A 19,143-nucleotide genomic window follows, 5' to 3' on the forward strand; every position below is an offset into this window, starting at 1 on the left:
TCAAGTAAGATAAAAAAAAAGAACATTAGAAGCTTTTATAATATTAAAACAAATCTATTCAAAGAGCTAGCATGATACCATCTTTACTTTTATCACTAGAACACAATCCATGCTTTAAAACAGAAGAAACTGTAAAATCAAACTGGACAGAGGCCAAGGGAAGATCGATAGTTGTCCAATTGTCTCCCTTTTTGTCCATGTTTTGTTCACTCCTGCTTAAACATTGTAAGTTGTAAAACCAAAAACTGAATGGAGCTGATTGGGGCAATATAGTTGCCTTAGGTAATCATAAGGATAAAGCCCCAAACAATGTTCCTGCATAGTTAAAAGGAGCAGTCATGCCAGGGGCAAGTTATGAAAAATCTGTCCTGCTTACCAAAGTAAAATCAGAATTTAACACAGAAATGTAGAACTTGATGTTGGATAAGAACCATTCTTTGGTCTAGTCTGCTCTTTTTCCTAATGTAAAAAACATTTTGGTCCTTGGTCTCGTCTTAGATTCAGGATAGCCATCTGCCTGCCTGCCTGCCTCCCACCATCTAGTTTTAGACGATTTCCTCTTAATCTAATTACTGTTTCTCCTCATTAAAAATATACCTCCCATTGGTAGTCAATTAAATCCCTTAATGTTTCCCATTGACTTAAGCATTTTGTCATTTTTTTTATCCCTTGATGTTATGTGTCTCTTTCTGCTCTTGTCCAAGCTATACATTTTTTTCCTCTGCTGATAATGTTTTATCATGTAAAGCATTCACCATTTCAGTAGCTTTACTCTTTACTCTGAACTTTCTGTAGAAAATCTATATAATCTTCTGGAGATTTAATTATCCAAAACCGTTCACAACGGTAACTCAACAACAAATTCTGCTTAATAATCCAGCAGGCATCATTGCTGGGAATTTAAACAGGCTCTCGGCTTTGAGCCCTGTGGTGTCCAGCTCCCAGCCCTGCAGAGTATTTCTCGTCTAATTATATCTTTTCATAAGAAATAATGCTCTTCCACCAGTAGCTCCCAGTAGACATCTGTTAGTAAGTAGCTCTAGATCTCCTGCATTTGGATCCAGTTGTAACCTCCCTATTCTGGTCTAGAACAAAAACAATGCAGGGTATATTCAGGAACATTAATCCTATTAGTAACTGCCATGTAAAAATGTTAAAACAGTTAATATTTTTCCAAGGAAATACACGTCAATAAGGACACGTCCTAAAACAATCCTGCTTAGAATCCAGAATATTGAAAATTTCCAACGTGCCTTATAAATTCTTGGCGGGGACAGGACACAGATGAAATGACACAGGGTGTTGCTTTTCGATTCCTAACCACTTATGGCTGCTACTTTACGTACCACCTAGAAGTACAGTAGAAGCTTCCTGGATAATATGCTTTACATTGTCCCATATACAATTTCAACTACGTAAATGCAAATAATCTACATATCTGATATTGAAGAGATGAAATGTGCTTACCTTTCAAGATGTATGTATACCTGTCCTGACGCAGCTTACCTCACTGAACCTAGGACACATAATGCCAAGGCGCATCACTATAAAAAGGTCCATTGTTTGTTATCTAACGCTCCAGCATGGCATTTCCTGCAGCGGAGGGTTATCCAAGGATGTTCTTGTGTACCAAGCTGAGAGGGGCAACCTGCCAAGCACATAGACTACTGCGCTACGCAGCACCGACGCCAGAGATAAAATGGAAGATGGCTGGATACAGATGGCACTAGCAACTGTGCAGTAAAGATAAAATGTTGTCCTTAATACAATCAGTCATTTGTACTAGTCCAGAACAAATAACGGCATTCTATAAAATTATATTATTTTTCTTTGGTAACATGGTAAATAAATACATCAAATGTGGAAAAAAAAAACACTGCCAACGCATGTTCTAGGAGGTTCGGGGTGGTCAGGAGACACCATATTACAGACAGGTAAATAGGCTTTATGTGGACATGGATCTTATTTAAATGTTTGTAATACTTCTTCTCCTGCCAGCTACTTAAATTGTATAGAAACACTGCAAAGTCCTGGTAGAGTGTCCTCACATCATGCACGTTGCAGGTGAATCTCAAGTTATTTACAGATCAGACTGATTTATCCCTAGATCTTCATCCAGACACACTGTACAGAAAAGCTTTACAAAAGATCAAAAAGTCAAGTGATGTTGAAGATTATATATATATATATTATATATATATATATATACACATACACACACAGTGAGACTTTAGGATACTAGGGTCTGTTTTTTTTTATTTTTATTTTTTTAAGAGAGAAATTACAGAAACGCCTTTACTGGATATATTCAAAATTCTTAAATTGGTTTGGTTTTGTTATTCAGTTTTATTGTTTTTTTTTTGTTTTTTACAGGGCAACAAGACCAACAGGGACCAAAACAGAATGGATTTTTCACCTATATCCTGCTATATATTCTTGTGATGAGTGTAGTAAATACTAGATTTCTGCTGCATATGTGACAAAAAATTTACCCTAGGAAAAAAAGGGACAACGTCAATAACTAACAATAGAAGTCCACAGAACAGGAACAGACTCTGAAAGCCAACATGCACTAAATATGCATTTTTTTAATCACACAATTATATATGTTCATGTTTCCTCTAAAGAAAACATGTATAGCTGATGAATAATAATGAAGTGTGATTGTTGTCTGCTTCTGGGAATGACCCAGTGTCAGATGATTACCAAGGGAACTTCAGGAAACCAAAAGAAGGAAGCTTGCAAGAAGCACCCTGAATCAGCATTGTTCACGAGAAAAATGATAATGGCTAAAGAAAGAATCTCAGAGATAAAATGCTTATCACATCATAATATAAAACAAAACACATTTTGCATTACTTGCATATATATATATATATATATATACACACACACACACACACACACACACACATTTTAGCAATCAGACAGAACCACAAAGAATACAATTTTGGGATTAATCTAGAGAGAAAAATACTGGTTCAGTGCTGTTCCACTCACAGGTGTTTTGTTTGTTTTGTTTTAGTTTTTTTTTTTTTTTTTTAAAGTCAATTTCTAGCCATAACCAGCAAGTCTCATGTTTTGAGATCCTTGACATGAGACATCTCTCAAAATAAAAATCTCTCAACCAGCATGAGAAAAACGTTCTGCAAGAACGCACTCTTGAAAGTAAGGTTAATCACAGAATCAGATGTGTGTCCTTGGAAAGAAATATAACAAGCTCTCATGTGTGGTGTGGTGATCATTTTTTAAATTTATGACACAACACTGGCTTGCCGATGAGGAACATGTAAATGAAACTACGCAAACGAAATAGCCGGTAACAATGGGCTAAAACCACAAAAAAAAAAATTCAGTATGTCACGGTACAAGTTAATGAATAAAGAAATTAATGAACAAATTAATAAAAAATAATGTTAAAATAATACACCTCATCTGATTTACCAATTTATTCTTTTCCCTGAAGTTTTAATCACATAAAACACAGCTGATTAAGAAGATTTTTTCATTTTCTATGGCCTAACCTTCCAAATAAGAGGCTACAATAGCAGGAAACCAGACATAAAAGACCTCACTGAATGCTTAATGTTTATATCAAGCAGACTGTTTATATATAAACAAACAATCAAAACTTGTAACTAGCCTACAAATTAACCATTTTACCAATTGTGAGATCACCGGCAAAACATTTTTTTTAAAAAGCATTCTCCATCCACTACAACAAAGAACCATACATGCCCCCCCCCCGTTAAAGAGACAAATATTTTATTGTTAATTAGTAACCTGCACCAAGTCCCACACTCTACCTGCCCCAATTCTCGACAATCCCTGAAAAAGTTGTGACAAAAAACAAAACCAGGAATTAACCAATCACTGGAAGCTTTTAGGTTGGCATGTAGGGATGAAACTCAACTTGGCTTGCTATCTCTTCCATGACACAAGCCTGAATTAAAGACACGCCTTATCTCTCTACCCTTAACCTGACCCTTTTAACTCACAAGGAACCACAGAACTTGATGGCAGATAAGAACCATCAGGCCCATCTTGTCTGCCCATTCTCCTGATACAAGACTCAAATCTTAATCAAGCCTTGGTCTAGTCTTTGATTCAGGATAGCTTTATGCATGGTTAATTCCCCTCACTGTATTAGCCTCTGTCACTATTACTAGGGGCTATTCCAATTATCTACCACACTTTCAATAAAGCAAAAAAAAACCGAGGCCCTGGGCAACTGCTCCCTCATACATACAGATATAACACCAGCCGCTCTAATAATTTTATTTAAAAAAAAATTATTAAAGAGTACAAGGTCATCCATTTAGGACTAGAGGAAAATAATTTTCAGTTATTATTTTAAAGAACAATAACTATATGGAATTCACTTACCCACATATGTGGCATTATGTTTGATTGATTTAACAATGGGCTGGGTAACATTTTAGAAGAGTAAAGACAGGAGTAGTTAGAGCTTGTTGATCCAGTGAGAAGTCAAGGAATTATTCCCCCTTTTGAGCCACAATTGGGGTTGGGGGGGGTTGTCTTCTTCTGGCTCAAGAGCAAGGTTAAACCTGTTGGACTTGTGTCTTTTTTCTACCTAAATTGCGATATTACTATGCAAAAAACAAAGAGAACATAGACAATCTAAAGTGAGACTTGAGAAACATTGTGGTTAGTAAAGGAAAGGTCATGAAAAAAAGAGTGAAGTGGTCAATTCTTGCGGCCTGGTGGGCGTGCAGTCCATTTGCATTCTGGCAGTTCTGGGGTTGGAGTAGAGCAAGAATTTAATATGTATTTGTTCAGATAACAAATGGATGTTCTTTTGCAAACATTCCAGGCAGTTCGCATCAGAAAAATTGTGTGAAATAAGTAGTTTTAGGTACTTGCTCCATCCTCATAGAGAGCAAGAGGTTTTCTTGTTCTTGGTAATTTCTAAATAAGACAATGATCCCAATGAAGTAGCGTGTAATTAGATGGGGCAGCGAATTAAGACATGTTGAAGGGTATAAATGAAGACATAATGAAGACTGGAATAGCAAGACAAGAGAACTAGAACTCCAGCAGAAAATACACCTTTTCAAAAACCTGTAGCAACACCATTTTACTATATTAAGGGATATTTTGCAGGATTTCTGCAGAACCTACTGAATGACTACAAAAAAAAAAAACAGGCTGGTGCAACATTCATTAATTGTTAATGGGTAGCCCAAAAGTTGCATTAGAGTGAAACTCTGCATTGTAAAGATGCTAAAATTAAAGCATGACTCCACCAAGTTCTCAGCTGTTCAGGGCGGCAGGCCCAGAGTAAGGTAAACATCTAAAAGGCAGATAACGAGGTAGCATAAGAACTATAGTCATTCAGCAAATACACCACATGGTTATAGTGAAAGCAGAGATAAAAATAAAACCATCAAAATGAAAATTAATGATAGTTCCCATGCTATTATTTATATAATGTATTATGGCATTTCTAACAACTTCCATTTTCACCCCTAGTCCTCCATCACTTCATAACTTTTAGATGAATTAAATGTAATAAGACTACCTATAGCTTGTGTTTTGGCTGCCTGGCAGAGTAAGGGTTTCGGAGATATTTGGTTTTAAATGGAGGAACTATTTTCCTCGTATTAACGTGCAGGTCTGTGGGGACCAAACTAGCATTTAAAAGAAACATGCAAGGCAGCCACCTGAAAAAAAAGAATGGCTATAAGTGTACTTTACTTACATTCAGGTTTAAAGAATCCGTATTAAATACATACAATGTATTTACCTTGGTGTCAATGAGCAGCTCCACTTGCAAGCAGAATGCCTCCTGTTATTTTGTGCCACTAATTGGCTGCTTGAAACAGTCAATCAGTGGCAGGAAAATGCTCCCGCTGAAATCAATGGGAGAGCTTTCAGCACATGCACACGGGGGAGTGCCGAAGCCGAATAACAGCTCTCAAGAATCACGGAGCTCCTGAGAACGCTACTGCTGGTAACAAGGTATTTGGAATATTTCATACATAGCGCTATACTCCGATTGCCACAATTATACCACAGTAACATTACAGCGTATTCTTTTTATAACCGTGTACTTTGTTACAATGATATCAGAGGATCCCAGCTGGTGATTTTCTCAATGATGTATCACTGCTGAAATTCCTGCCTGAATACCGGTGACTTAATTCATAATATTATTTATCGCCTGCCAGATAATGGTTTTCTTAAAGCGACCGTCTAATATACATGACACCCTTACTATGGGAGAAGGGATATAGTTCTTAAGAAAATTCTAAGTAAAGCATTAACTTGACACATAATTCACACCCATGCCGCAAAACAGCCTTCGTCCTCCATGATCCAACATTGCTTGTTTCTAATTGGCTGCTTGAAGCTGTCAATCAGTGGAAGTGACAGACCCTTACACGCTTCATCCACCATAGCCAGCAATGGAGCCGGGGAAAGGGGCAAATGCATTTTTGCAAAATGGACCATACAGCTATCATTTGCATTAGAGTGCATACAATGGTTTGAGTGTCCCAATGGTTATAATTGTAACCATTTTGTTGCAAGCATTATCCAATCACAACCGTAGCATGTTTGTGATTGATCATATAGGGTTAATACTTCGGAGAGCTGCAGCTCATTTCCAAGTTTCCAACACAATTATTTATAATTGTTTTATGACTTACAACATAATCTGCATTCTGTATTTTTCTTTATATGTTATAATTAAGTACCATAGACCTGAATCAAATGTTACGTGGCATAATGACGGCTCTAGAAACACAATTAACATGGGACGTTTCTCTCCACCTATTCATTCATTCATTATTAGTCAGAAGACTCAGTGCTTCTACAGTATAGAATGGAAGACAAAATAATTCATGACCCTTTCTCTGGAGAGAACTCCAGGACACGAAATGAGCATGCTGGTTTTGTCCACAAAACCCTGTTTCACCAAGGTAAAATAATCCCTTATTGCTAAATAAAATTTTTTTTAAATAACTACAGTTAGTTATACTGAAGAAAAGATCTTCATTTTGGGGATTTTCATTAAAACAAATACCGTAGTTATGTATGAAATACATCGAAATATTTAGCAACGTATGTTAGCCTAGGCAGACTAGGCCTGGGTCTAGGGGGATAGATCCAGGTGGCGGAAATGCTACCTGTGGTAAATACACTATTGCGTATTAAATATATTTCACAAAAACATTGTTGAATGATAACATTTCTGATCAGCAATATGGACAGCGCAACTAAATGCAGACTTCTCAATTGGATGTCTCATGGTTTAGTCTTAAACATACAGTTACAAGAAGGAGTAACCAAATATAATATACACACAAAGGAATCATCAGTATGCAGACTACATTTAATTTATAATCTTAACTGTTAGGGACTTCCCAATATGACTGCCATTGCAGGTGATATACAGTAGATTGTATAACTAATTAATGGCCTCCATTGCTTCCCACCAAGGCATTTAATAGGGCAGAATAATCAGGTTATATGAGAAGTTATTAAAAATGCTGTTTTCAACAGACAGATATATCATTTAAACTAAAAAGTGGGCTCTTTTTTTATCTATCATGAGAACCATGTACACTAAATATTCTGAATCATATCATTTTGTTTATTTTGAAGTTAGCGGTCCACTTATAGAAAGAAAGCAAAAAATATTAAAAAGGTTATTAAGGGTGGCCCAAGCAAGCTTATAATGGTCCAATGCTGTGCCAACTTGCCCTCTGGAGACACAGGACTTCATGCATATCACAATGATGGGGAAGGGGATTAGCTGGTTCTGCTTCCATCTTGCTCAACTCGCAATTTCGTTCCCTCCCTTATAATGTATAATGTGCCCAATACAGCCAGCTTTACGGGAAGCCACAACCATGATGCAATCACTTCACATGAAAGGGATACGTATATATATTTACAAACACACATCACATGTCAGACATGACATGTAAGGGAACAACATACTAAGAATTAAATTATGCATTTTAGCTCACCCACTAGTGACTTCCTCTTGACATAAGTCACCCTGCGTGTGTGAGCAGGACCAGTACTGGGAAAGCACCATTCATGTTCTGCTATGCCCTTTCAAATGGGTTTAACAACATGGAAAATACGTTAAAAAAAATAACACTGGGAAATAAGTAAAAAAAATAATAAAATAGAGAATGACTGATCTTTTAGCTAAGGTTTGAAGTTTTACTTTGAAGTTGATCATAAGCTGTTTTGCTTGCCCAACAACCCACAGGAAGCCATGAATAGACTACATATTATAGAGCTGTCATAAACCACAGTTGGATGCCAGACCTTTACCATACATCCATTTACATGGACATTTTTCTTACATAGTCCAAAAGCAATATAAGTTAACAGACAAAGAAAAATAATGATACTTAATCGTCAAGAAGTATAAAAACAAAATGGGGGACAGACACAGTTCAGTGTAACCTCAGTGATAATGTAAAACTATACTCAAACTGTTTAGGTGAGTAATTTTTTTGCTGAATTAGTATTACATTTAAGTTTAAAGGGAAAATAGTATCCTACCATAGAAGGAAATCATGCTATATAAGCTGAAAATTCAGTCTTCAATATGAACCAGACAATGAAGATCTTCGTATGTATCCATCCCATTGGCAGTTATGGAAATACATCTTTTCAGGGTAGTAGTTAGCTATACGGAGAAGGTGACAATCTAGGATTCTCTATAGCAAATGCACTTGTAGATATCTTTGCAATTCAATACATTGAGCAAATAAAACATAGTCAAATTATTGCCATCTGCACTACGGTTTTCATCAATGTATTGCGGCTGTCAGTTAATATCCAAAATCAAATGATGAACAGGGCCAGGTAGTGGCTTTCAACCAGCCCTGGTACTTTATGACAAGTCTCCGCGGCTGTCTGCGGAGATATTTGGCTGCACGATGGCAGTAAAGCTAAGTATCTCAGTATCAGATATTTGCCTAGGGTAAAGAAATTCAATTCTGGAGGATATAGGGAGCAAATGAAGAGACTGGTACAAATGGGAGCAGTTGAAAAGGAAAGGACATTATCATGGCAGAAGTGCCCAGAATAGATTGGAGTGGTGAAAAGTCAGGAGAGGGGGGAAGACTTGTAATAATGCATATAGGGTATTGCGAGGGAACGTATTAGTATTCTGGATGAGTGAAGAAAGGACATTTTTCTCAGATGAAGGCATGATTTGGTGAGTGGCTGGATATTATTATCTTTTATTTATATAGCGTCAACAATTTATGCAGCGCTTAATACAATACATATATTCAAGGGGTATGACAAGACGAGACTTGACAGACTAAGACAAACCAATACATTAGGTGGAGAGAGCCCTGCTCGCAAGCTCACAATCTTGCGGGATATGAGGGATGAAGGAGACAAACAGAGTCAAGCAGGACACCAAGAAATGAACTTGGTCTGTTAGGTGAATTGTGGAATTCTTAGCAGTGATCAAGATAACAGAAATTGAAGACAGAGGAAACATCAAAGGCTCCGTCTTTGAGATGCTTAGCTTCAGTTAATGATATTCCATTTCAAAAAAGACAGTTAGCCAAGTTACAAGAGAGTGTGAAAGGTCCTGAGAGGAAAGGTAAAATTAGTGTGTTGTCCGTTTTTAGGTGTACTGGAAATAAAAAGGAAGATTGTTTTCAGGCATCAGCAGGTATAGATGTAGATAGTATTGGCCCCAGAACCGAGCCCTGAGGAACACCAACATAAAGCAGTAGTGGAGAGGAAGAAGTCCCAAAGGAGGGAAACACTAAAATGTAATAATAAAATTACAAACACATTCAATACATATATATTATACACATATATACAAACAAACACATGCACTTTACCACAAAAAATACTGTAGCAATGTTACAGTTCGAGTGACTGAAATATCCCGCATTTTCCTGAAGATTTCCAAGAAAACAAAGCAAAACTTACCTCAGATTCTAGAGGCGTGTGCCATTTACCTTGCAATACAGTGTGTATTAGAATTAGGCACAGAACATCTGTAATGTATATTTTTTCCTTTAATCGATTTATAAAAGGGCAAATAACCGGTACCTGTTCAGTGTTCCTGACAAATCTGAATCCCAAATAACCAAGGTCATTAAATCTATTTTTGGCGATTACGATTTTAATGGGGAGAAGTTTAGCTTAGAGGAGCAGATTTCCAAACCAAATAATAAATGCTGCAAAACTCAGAGATGAGTAACAGTCCAATTGAACAGTTATTCTTGAAATATATCCTATGCTTTTTAATGCAAGAATGGAGAATTTTGTGTACAATGTAGGTTTCAGGCCGCCATGTTCAAGAGCAAACCTGTTTGTTTTATTAGCTGGGAAGAGGGCTATAATAATAGTACATATATATTATATATACACATACACATATATATATGTATATGTATATATATGTATATATATATATATATATATATATATACATATACATATACATACACACACACACACACACACACACACACACACACACACACTACTGTTCAGAAGTCTGGGTTTTCTAATGATCAGTTTTTTGCTTTCTTTAAAAACAAGAAAAGTGACCCCAAATATTTGAATGATAGTGTGTGTATTTATATATTTCACAACTTAAAGATAGGAGGAAAAGCCTAAATGTTGACATGTTGAAGTTTTTTTTACACCATTTGTGACCTCACAACCTACTTACACAAAGATTTCAAACTCAGGATGATATGGGTCTATGGTTGATCATTCACAAAGATGATCATGGTGACCACCATCACATACGTGGCTTTAAGTAAATCTGCCTATGAAGTCAGCTTATAGACAGATCTATAGATAGATAGATAATAATCAATGTATCTTTAGACTTCCAAAGTAACATTAGAAAAAAAAATATACTCTCAAATCTCAGCCAAGTCTAAGCGGCTACTACACTGGCTAATTAGGAGTACAGACCCTCTCTCTAGATTGGAGCGTTATTCAACTTCTCCTGTAGCACACTAATACAAGCACACTAATACAAGCACACTAAAGGATAGACATTGAGGTATGTGTCTTTATTCGAAAAGGAAAGAACACACATTTTTTCCTTGTTTACTAACGTTTAAGTAATGTTTACTACCCTACTAAACTACACCCTCTCTACTCATCCCTGCATGATACATTGGAAACCTGAATGCATTCTTACTTGAACATCTACTCTTAGGAGATTTTTTTCTTTAAAAATATACAATCACTGGAATGAGCATTTCAAAAAAAACATCTTAAAAACACAAATGTAAATCAATTACATTTTTTTTTATCTTCAAAAACATGTGATCAGAGGAGAAATGTTGAGGCTTAATAAGAAAGTTTTCTAGGGTGCAGCAGGGACAAACTTATGAATACCTGCAAGGATTACTGTTACTTACACCGACATTTTGTGTCTAATGAGCTATATAACATGGAATGCCAAAAAACGCTCTGTGACCAAAATACCGTATATAAACTCTAGGGCTATAGAAACATTCGGGGAGCTGGAATACAAATGAACTGTGGCGTAGGTTGAAATGTTTGTGTTATCACCACAGCAACCAAAGAAAGGATCCTGCATTCTGGACCATTCCATTGGTTGCTTCAGTGATGAGACTGCTTTCCATACACTAAACAGCATCATGTCAGGAAGAACACCATCACACATAAGGAAGGCCAGATGGCTGATCCATAGTCCTCCATATTTGCTATTCTATAAGTGTGAGAGGCATTGTTTTAATAGCAAAAGTGGCAGGCCAGCATGAAAATATCAGATTAGAGTTATAAATGCTCAATAACATATCTTCATCACTCTGGAACATATACAGTGTACCCTTTTCAATCAGGATAGTCTTACCTCAGTCCTCTTTTGTTATAATCTATTGTGATGTGGAATGTCCACCCTGGGATAGTAAGGCCCCTGTCTCAGTTCTTTAGTCTAGACCTCTGTGGTCCATTAGGATCTCTCTAAAAGTGCATTAAGACTTTTCAATAAACCATTAGGTCCAGAAGAATTAAACACTATCTGAAAAGATTGTGCTAGTGATTGCCATAAATCATAAAAAATAGCTACTCATCAGTTTTATTTTCTACTCCAATAAAAAGCACATTTTTATCACCGGACTGGATTCATCATTGGCGTGCTCCTGGGTTCAAGTGTACATAACACCATTCCTAGCCTCAGAGTAAGATACAGTCTGGGGGTTGGGGAAGTGAGGAAACAACACAGTAAACTGGATTAATATCAAAACAAAAAAGGATTTATATAATTCCTTCCCGAAAAGGAAATGTGACCCTCCTCTGTCCTCTGCAGTGTGTATCTGCAGCCATTATAAACAGACATGAAGAAGATAAAAATAATAGCACAAGATTTTTAAACAACCTATTGTTAATCTAAAGTTAGAAATAAAACAAAAATTAAGGTCCTTGCCAAGAGGAATGCCTCAAGTCATATAATGTTCATCAGTAACCTGCTATGATGGTATCCACATCACAAAACATTTATAGTTCAATTTTCACATGACAGGGGGAAAAACATATTTTTTATTTCATTGATTTGATTTCCATTCTCTTGAACCTTTATTATGGAGATGGGGGGGGCAATGTGTCCATTATGAATTGTATCTGACAGGAAACATATCAATTACCTGCAGATATGGTATGGCCCACCCATGGATTCTAGACAAGCAGTGCAACAAATTCCAAGAGGCCATGTGGATACATTAATGTAACTAAATATGTTCCTATTGTATAAACAGGTCTGAAACCTATTTTAAAAAATACATAAACAATACTCTTTTGCTACCAAATTAAAAAAAAATGACACTGTGACAACCCTTTTCAATTAGGGAAGACCTTGCTGCATTGCTGTATGAAGACCCAGTGTTTCTAGAACTATGGTAGACCCAAGTCATCCCCTGAATTAGAAGGTTAACACAGAATGCAATGTCATGTAATTTCAGAAAAAGCGCTTTCCGAAGGACTAGTCAGTGTTCTACAATTAAACCTACCCTGGTGGAAAGGACTAGTTAAACAAGGTGACATTGTGGACTTGGCACCAGAGGTTAAGAAGAAGTTGGGGAAATGATAGATGGACATGAAGCCAAGCCACACATTTAACCAATTCAATACAAGAGAGGTTAAGTAAAGGAATTCACTATATATGCCTATGGCAGAAAAATCATATTTTTATTTTTATATATATATTTACAGCAAATAACCATAAGGATGTCTAAGAAAAACACAAAAGGAACTGTTGATGCTTAACCGAATCAAGACATTAAAATATGTAGATAACCAAAAGGTGCACAACTGTAACAAAGCCAAGGGATGAAAATGCACCTGACCACCCAGCATTCCATACTCCCTCCCTACATAAAGGGGGCAGTATATGTTGGCAGGGATGGTGGATATAACCAATGATAGTTATCTAGGGGAGTCTTTATGCCCCCTGATACTAATACCAGTGGCCACAGTTTGAGGCTGGGATCCATTCTTCCCTTCCATATATCATTATATAAATAGATGTAAGCAGTGGTGCATTAAACTCATTGGTAGATCTGTATTAAAAACAAGCACACAAGGCATCATGAGACTTCATGTCACCAGGGACAGGTTGAAGTAATCTCTTTGTACAATAGCGGAGTGCTTATTGTGCAATACCATTTTGGTGGCGCTGCTATTATTTATCATACCCTCAACAATCTAAAGGCTGGGCATTTGCATTTCACTTACAAATCTTGCAGATAAAATAGTAACATTGACCTCTTTATGGTTTATGCACAAGATCCACCAACCGTGGAAGTGTTTGCCTTCGCTACACACACAAACACACACACACACACACAAGGAGATCACACATGATCCCTCTGCACACAAGTGTAACCTCATACCCGCAGAGGCCACAGCAGATGGAAATCCAAGCCTATTGCCTATTCTGGGCTTCCGTATAATACCTTGAAGCCTCCCAGCACATAGAGGGTTAAAGAGCCATTCTTGCCAGAGGTGCATTTAAATCAGATCGTTCCACTGCTTTATTCTGGCTGATGGCTACCATGTTATACCACCCAGCAGCCCCCTCCCGTTTAACCAGAATAAAGAACAGCTTAGCACTCACCGTTTTGCAGGCAGCAAAGAATAAAGGAAAAGATCTGTATGAAGCCGGCTATGTTATGCCTCACTTTGCATTATACGCTGCCCTCCTCCTTTAATGCAGTACCATGACTGCTCCGGGCATGACCATTTAAACAATCCCTTTGTTTTCTCCAGGTAATCCAGAATTAAAGGAAATAATCATACAGTGGTCATGGCAAAACAAAATATTGGCGATCCAGCCTCCAAAATGTCAGATCTGATGTCAAGGAAAGAACAGTGAATAAAGGAAAGACTGTGAATGAGGCAAATTTGCCTGTGGTCTATGTGTTGTATCCTGTGTTGGTCTGTAGCTCCTTTCTCTGTGTGATCTGGTGTCACTGACACTGCTGTGGCCACCCAACAGTGACAATGGTGCCAGCTGCTGCGGTTTGCTTTCTCTGATGCCTTTTCCTTCCATCAATGCTGACCGGCAAGGCCAGTCCGACCATCCCGGAAAGTCAGGAGTTGTTGCTGTTTCCAGCAGCTGCTGGTGGCCATTTTTAATCTTTATTCCTCCTCCCTCTTCCTGACTCACTCCGAGATCTTCCCTCTTCCCTCCCTTCCCCCTACTGTTCTGTCTCTGGTATGATGACAGTGCCTGTCTCCTCTATTCTTCTGTATCTCCCCTCCTGGCTCTGCACAATATGTGTATTTTCTTGTAAACACTTATCACTTTTTATTCTGCAGACGGTTTTTCCATGTTATAGTATATATATATATATATATATATATATATATATATATATATATATATATATATTCCAATATTCATAAATATTCCCAGTATTTTAACATATAAAAGCAATAAAAGTATTTTTTGTTGCAGTGTTAATTTTCTGTCTGTTTCAAGTAAAATAAAAGGTGTAAACCATTGTTTACGAATATATATATATATATATATATATATATATATATATATATATACACACACACACACACACATCTACCACTTATAATGTATTGTAATATGTATTCATATTTTATATATATAGATATATATAATATGTTTATATATATATATATATATATATATATATATATATATATATATATATATATATATATATATATATGATGCTGGTTATGTCCTGTTTAGCCAGGCATTTATTCATAGTAAATCATTTATTAATACCTGGGTAAATGGAAGATAACCAGTAGGGTACCTCTTATATTTCTTTATTAGAGAAGTATACTTTATTGTATGTATTATGTCTTTTAAAGTTCTTCATGTCATTATGTGTTTTGTCTGCATAGTATTTCCATGTTAATCGGCAGTGCCAAAGCAGGAAACAGGTAACTTAAATAAAACACAACCTAAATAAATAAAAGAGGGTGGTTGTTCTGAGCATGTTGATGAGGACACTTCACTCTTACACATTCCTTTAGCTTTTCATCGCACAAACTTTAAGGACTTTGGAGGTCTCATCTACAAATGGAATGGCATCTGAAGAAAAGGTTTTCTAACTTTATATGTCTTTTATCCAAAAATGTTCTTTTTTGTGACACTTATGGATAAACTTAGACATTGGTCCTTGTCCTGGTGTGGTCTTGTTTATTTTTGATGTTGTTATCAAGCTTACTGGCTCGACAGAATCCACCATTGGGAGAATATACCAAAAATGCTTTCTAATGTGCCCTGTTTATGTGGATTTAACCAGAGCTACTAGTTTCTTGCAGAAATCCAACAACCTGTAGCATCCATCCCACGGTGTCTCTGCCTTAGTTGTGATTGTCTTCAAACATGAGGAGCAAACTCCAGATAAGATCTTGAGTAGAAAATGAGATTTAGTTCTACAAAGACAGCAATCTGTTTTGCGAACATGTGCACATATTGAATTTGAGGAGTACTACGATAATTTGCATGCATATGCAAACAGCACTTCAAAACTGGACAAGCAAAAGTTTGAAAAAATGTAGGGGACCACTCTATGGCAGTAATGAGAATGAGAAGTTTGTCTTTTCAGCTAAACATTTCAGGAAATCCTTAGTAGTGCTTTCAATCACCCTGTAGTATTACCGTGTTTCCCCGATAGTAAGACACCCCCGATAGTAAGACGTATCGGGGGTTTCAGAGGGGTCGGCTAATATAAGCCGTACCCCGAAAGTAAGACATATGTCTTACTTTCGGGGAAACACGGGGGATTTGCTGGAGCAGCAATAATGTTTTCCGTGGTCCATCAGGACCAGGGCCGGCCTTTGGGGTGTGCGACCTGTGCGACCGCACAGGGCGCCACACTCCAGGGGGCGCCGCCGCGGGGTCCGCCGCAGCGCGGTCCGACGCCACTGCCGTCGCGGGGTCCGCCGCAGCGCGGTCCGACGCCCCTGCCACCCCTCCAGAGACGGACAGTAATGTCCGCCGCTGGAGGAGCAGGCTCGCAAGGGAGCAGTATCGGAGGTCTTTAACAGACCTCCGATACCGCTCCCTTGTGATCCCCAAGGCAACAGCTGCTGTGCGCCGGGGTTTGCTGCCAGATCCCGGCGCACAGCACTGAAGCCGCGCCCACCGGTCTCCGTGCCCTCTGACCCGGAAGAAGAGAAGACAGAAGAACTAAGAAGAAGAGCGAAGAGGCGGCAAAGAAACTGAAAGAGGAAAGGTAGGAAAGCATAGAGTGACAGTGAGAGTGGATTGGTGTATATGTGTGGATTAGTATATATGTGTGGTTTGGTATATATGTGTGGTTTGGTATATATGTGTGGTTTGGTATATATGTGTGGTTTGGTATATGTGTGGATTAGTATATATGTGTGGATTGGTATATGTGTGTGGTTTGGTGTATATGTGTGGTTTGGTGTATATGTGTGTGGTTTGGTGTATATGTGTGGTTTGGTATATGTGTGGATTAGTATATATGTGTGGATTGGTATATGTGTGTGGTTTGGTGTATATGTGTGGTTTGGTGTATATGTGTGTGGTTTGGTGTATATGTGTGGATTGGTATGCGTGTGGATTGGTATATATGGACAATTTTTTCCCAATATAAGACATACCCCGAAAGTAAGACATAGTGGGGCTTTTAGGGATAAAAAGAAAGTAAGACACTGTCTTACTTTCGGGGAAACACGGTATATATTCTTTTTTAACTTTTGAAATGGGAACTGAAAAAATGTAAAAAAAAAAAAAAAAAAAAAAAAGAATCAGAATCTGATCTGTAGGATAAAGCCTAGGGCATAAGGTGTCTTCTTAAATGTTCCAGGGACAGTGTTCATGAAAAGACATTGATGTGCTTAAACTTAATCCTGCAAACATGTTGGTAATGAGAAATAGGTCATAAGGTGATAGGGTCGTTAACCTGTCATGACTTTGCTGAAAGTTAGGACTGATCCAAACATTCCAGATAGCCTAAAAAGGAAGGGGACTTGGACAGAAACTTGTCAAAAAAGATTTTACCAAAAGTAATATAGTTTTGCTATAGAGCACCATGGTACTCAAATACGTTGTCTCTTGGAGGAACTGTTCCTTCAAAAGAGGGTGACTTAGGAGTTATGGTGTTGGTGATTTCATTAGAAATGCTTGTGGAAATATATCCTACGGTATGCATTTTCATATATACCAGGGGTGTCCAACCTGCAGCCCTCCAGCGGCTGCAGGACTACATCTCCCATAGTCATCAGCCAGGCCCTTGGCTGAAAGAGCATTATGGGAGATTGGGAGATGTAGACCTGCAGCCGCTGGAGGGCCCCAGGTTGGACACCCCTGACATATGCCATATTCAAATCAGAATATGGAAATATTCATGTCCACATCATCCATCGCATAAAACAGTCACATATCTTTTTTTGATGTGCGAATTAACACTTGTTAATCTTACATCTCATGACTTGCATTTGTAAGAAGTATTGCATTCTGATGAAGTTCTGTAAAATCAGATTAGCGAAGTTAAGGGGGTTTAGTTTAAAGCAGATCTACCACTTTTCCGAATCCTATTTTAACCATGTAATGTTGTCTATAAACTAAATAACAGTCACAATTTATATGTATTTTATGGGAGAACTTCCAGTCCTCATGATATGGAGGATTTCTCCCCCCCAGGAACTTCTCTCTGTACTGTTTTTGAGTTTTCATGTATTGGATCATGAAGCCCTCGTAAGTGTGGGGTGAGAAGAAGAAAGATAGCTTCAAGATTTGAAATCATTTAGCTGTTCTAGTTTTGCCACCTTTTTTTCACAGCTCTTAGCTCTGCATTGGTAAAATCAGGGCTGCCATTAGGGGGGTACAACCAGTACAAGTTTACTGGTACAGGGCCTGGCCGCCCTGTTCTAGTGCCTGCTTGATTCAGCTCTTTGGTAAAGCCTAGATAAAGTGCTGCCCTGCCGTTTGGGGGCCGTATGTATAACTAATTGGTTCTCTTCCATTGGTTCTCTTCAAAAACATGGTTGATGTGGTCACCCTATAAGCAACATAGCCATGAAAAATTAGATATGACTCTCGAAAGATGGGGTACTTCGACACAGTGGCGGGCTAAGCAATATATGCCCATATAGTGTGACGGAATCCCCAATAGATGGTGTTTTTTTGAATTGTATTCACTGGGCATGTGTTTGTGTTCGTTTTTGGGGAGAAATTTTCTTCATATTTGACGAAATTCGACCATCTTCATATTCAACAAAATTCGTCGAACATTTTCGTTTTCGGAAATCCCATTTGTTCGTCTAGTTGCCATGGAACAAGAAATAAATGCTTAGAAGAAGTTCAATAGGGAAGTTGCGAACCAATACATTGAAGAAAGAGGGTCAAAATTAGCTTAGAGTTATGGGGTTAAGGATACTAGTGGACTGGTTAAATGATCTTAATTAAATTTGAAGAATCTGAATCTGTAAAATGTTCAGATGCAGCACAGCAGTGTCACATAAAGCAGTCACAGTGAAATGAATGGATCCCCAGTCGGCTCTGCCCTTATATAGGCTCTCTTCATTACTAGTCTGCTTTTATTTCTTTGACAAATGCCGCATTGGACAAGCCTTCAGCATGATGTGACAGGAGTGAGCTGATTGGACAAATGAAGA

At 37.8% G+C, this 19,143-nt stretch overlaps 1 protein-coding gene across 2 annotated transcripts in view; it reads right to left on the bottom strand.

Annotated features, from left to right (window-relative positions):
• WDFY3 (WD repeat and FYVE domain containing 3) overlaps window positions 1–14,662 on the bottom strand; it is a 110,688-nt gene extending 96,026 nt beyond the window's left edge. For both annotated transcript variants that reach the window (XM_053461720.1, XM_053461718.1), the window contains exon 1: window positions 14,123–14,662. The gene's annotated coding sequence lies outside the window, so the exon portion shown is untranslated. The remainder of the gene's footprint in view (window positions 1–14,122) is intronic.
• Between the last annotated feature and the right edge of the window lie 4,481 nt (window positions 14,663–19,143).

Source organism: Spea bombifrons, chromosome 1, assembly GCF_027358695.1.
Source record: "Spea bombifrons isolate aSpeBom1 chromosome 1, aSpeBom1.2.pri, whole genome shotgun sequence".
Taxonomy (NCBI): domain Eukaryota; kingdom Metazoa; phylum Chordata; class Amphibia; order Anura; family Pelobatidae; genus Spea; species Spea bombifrons.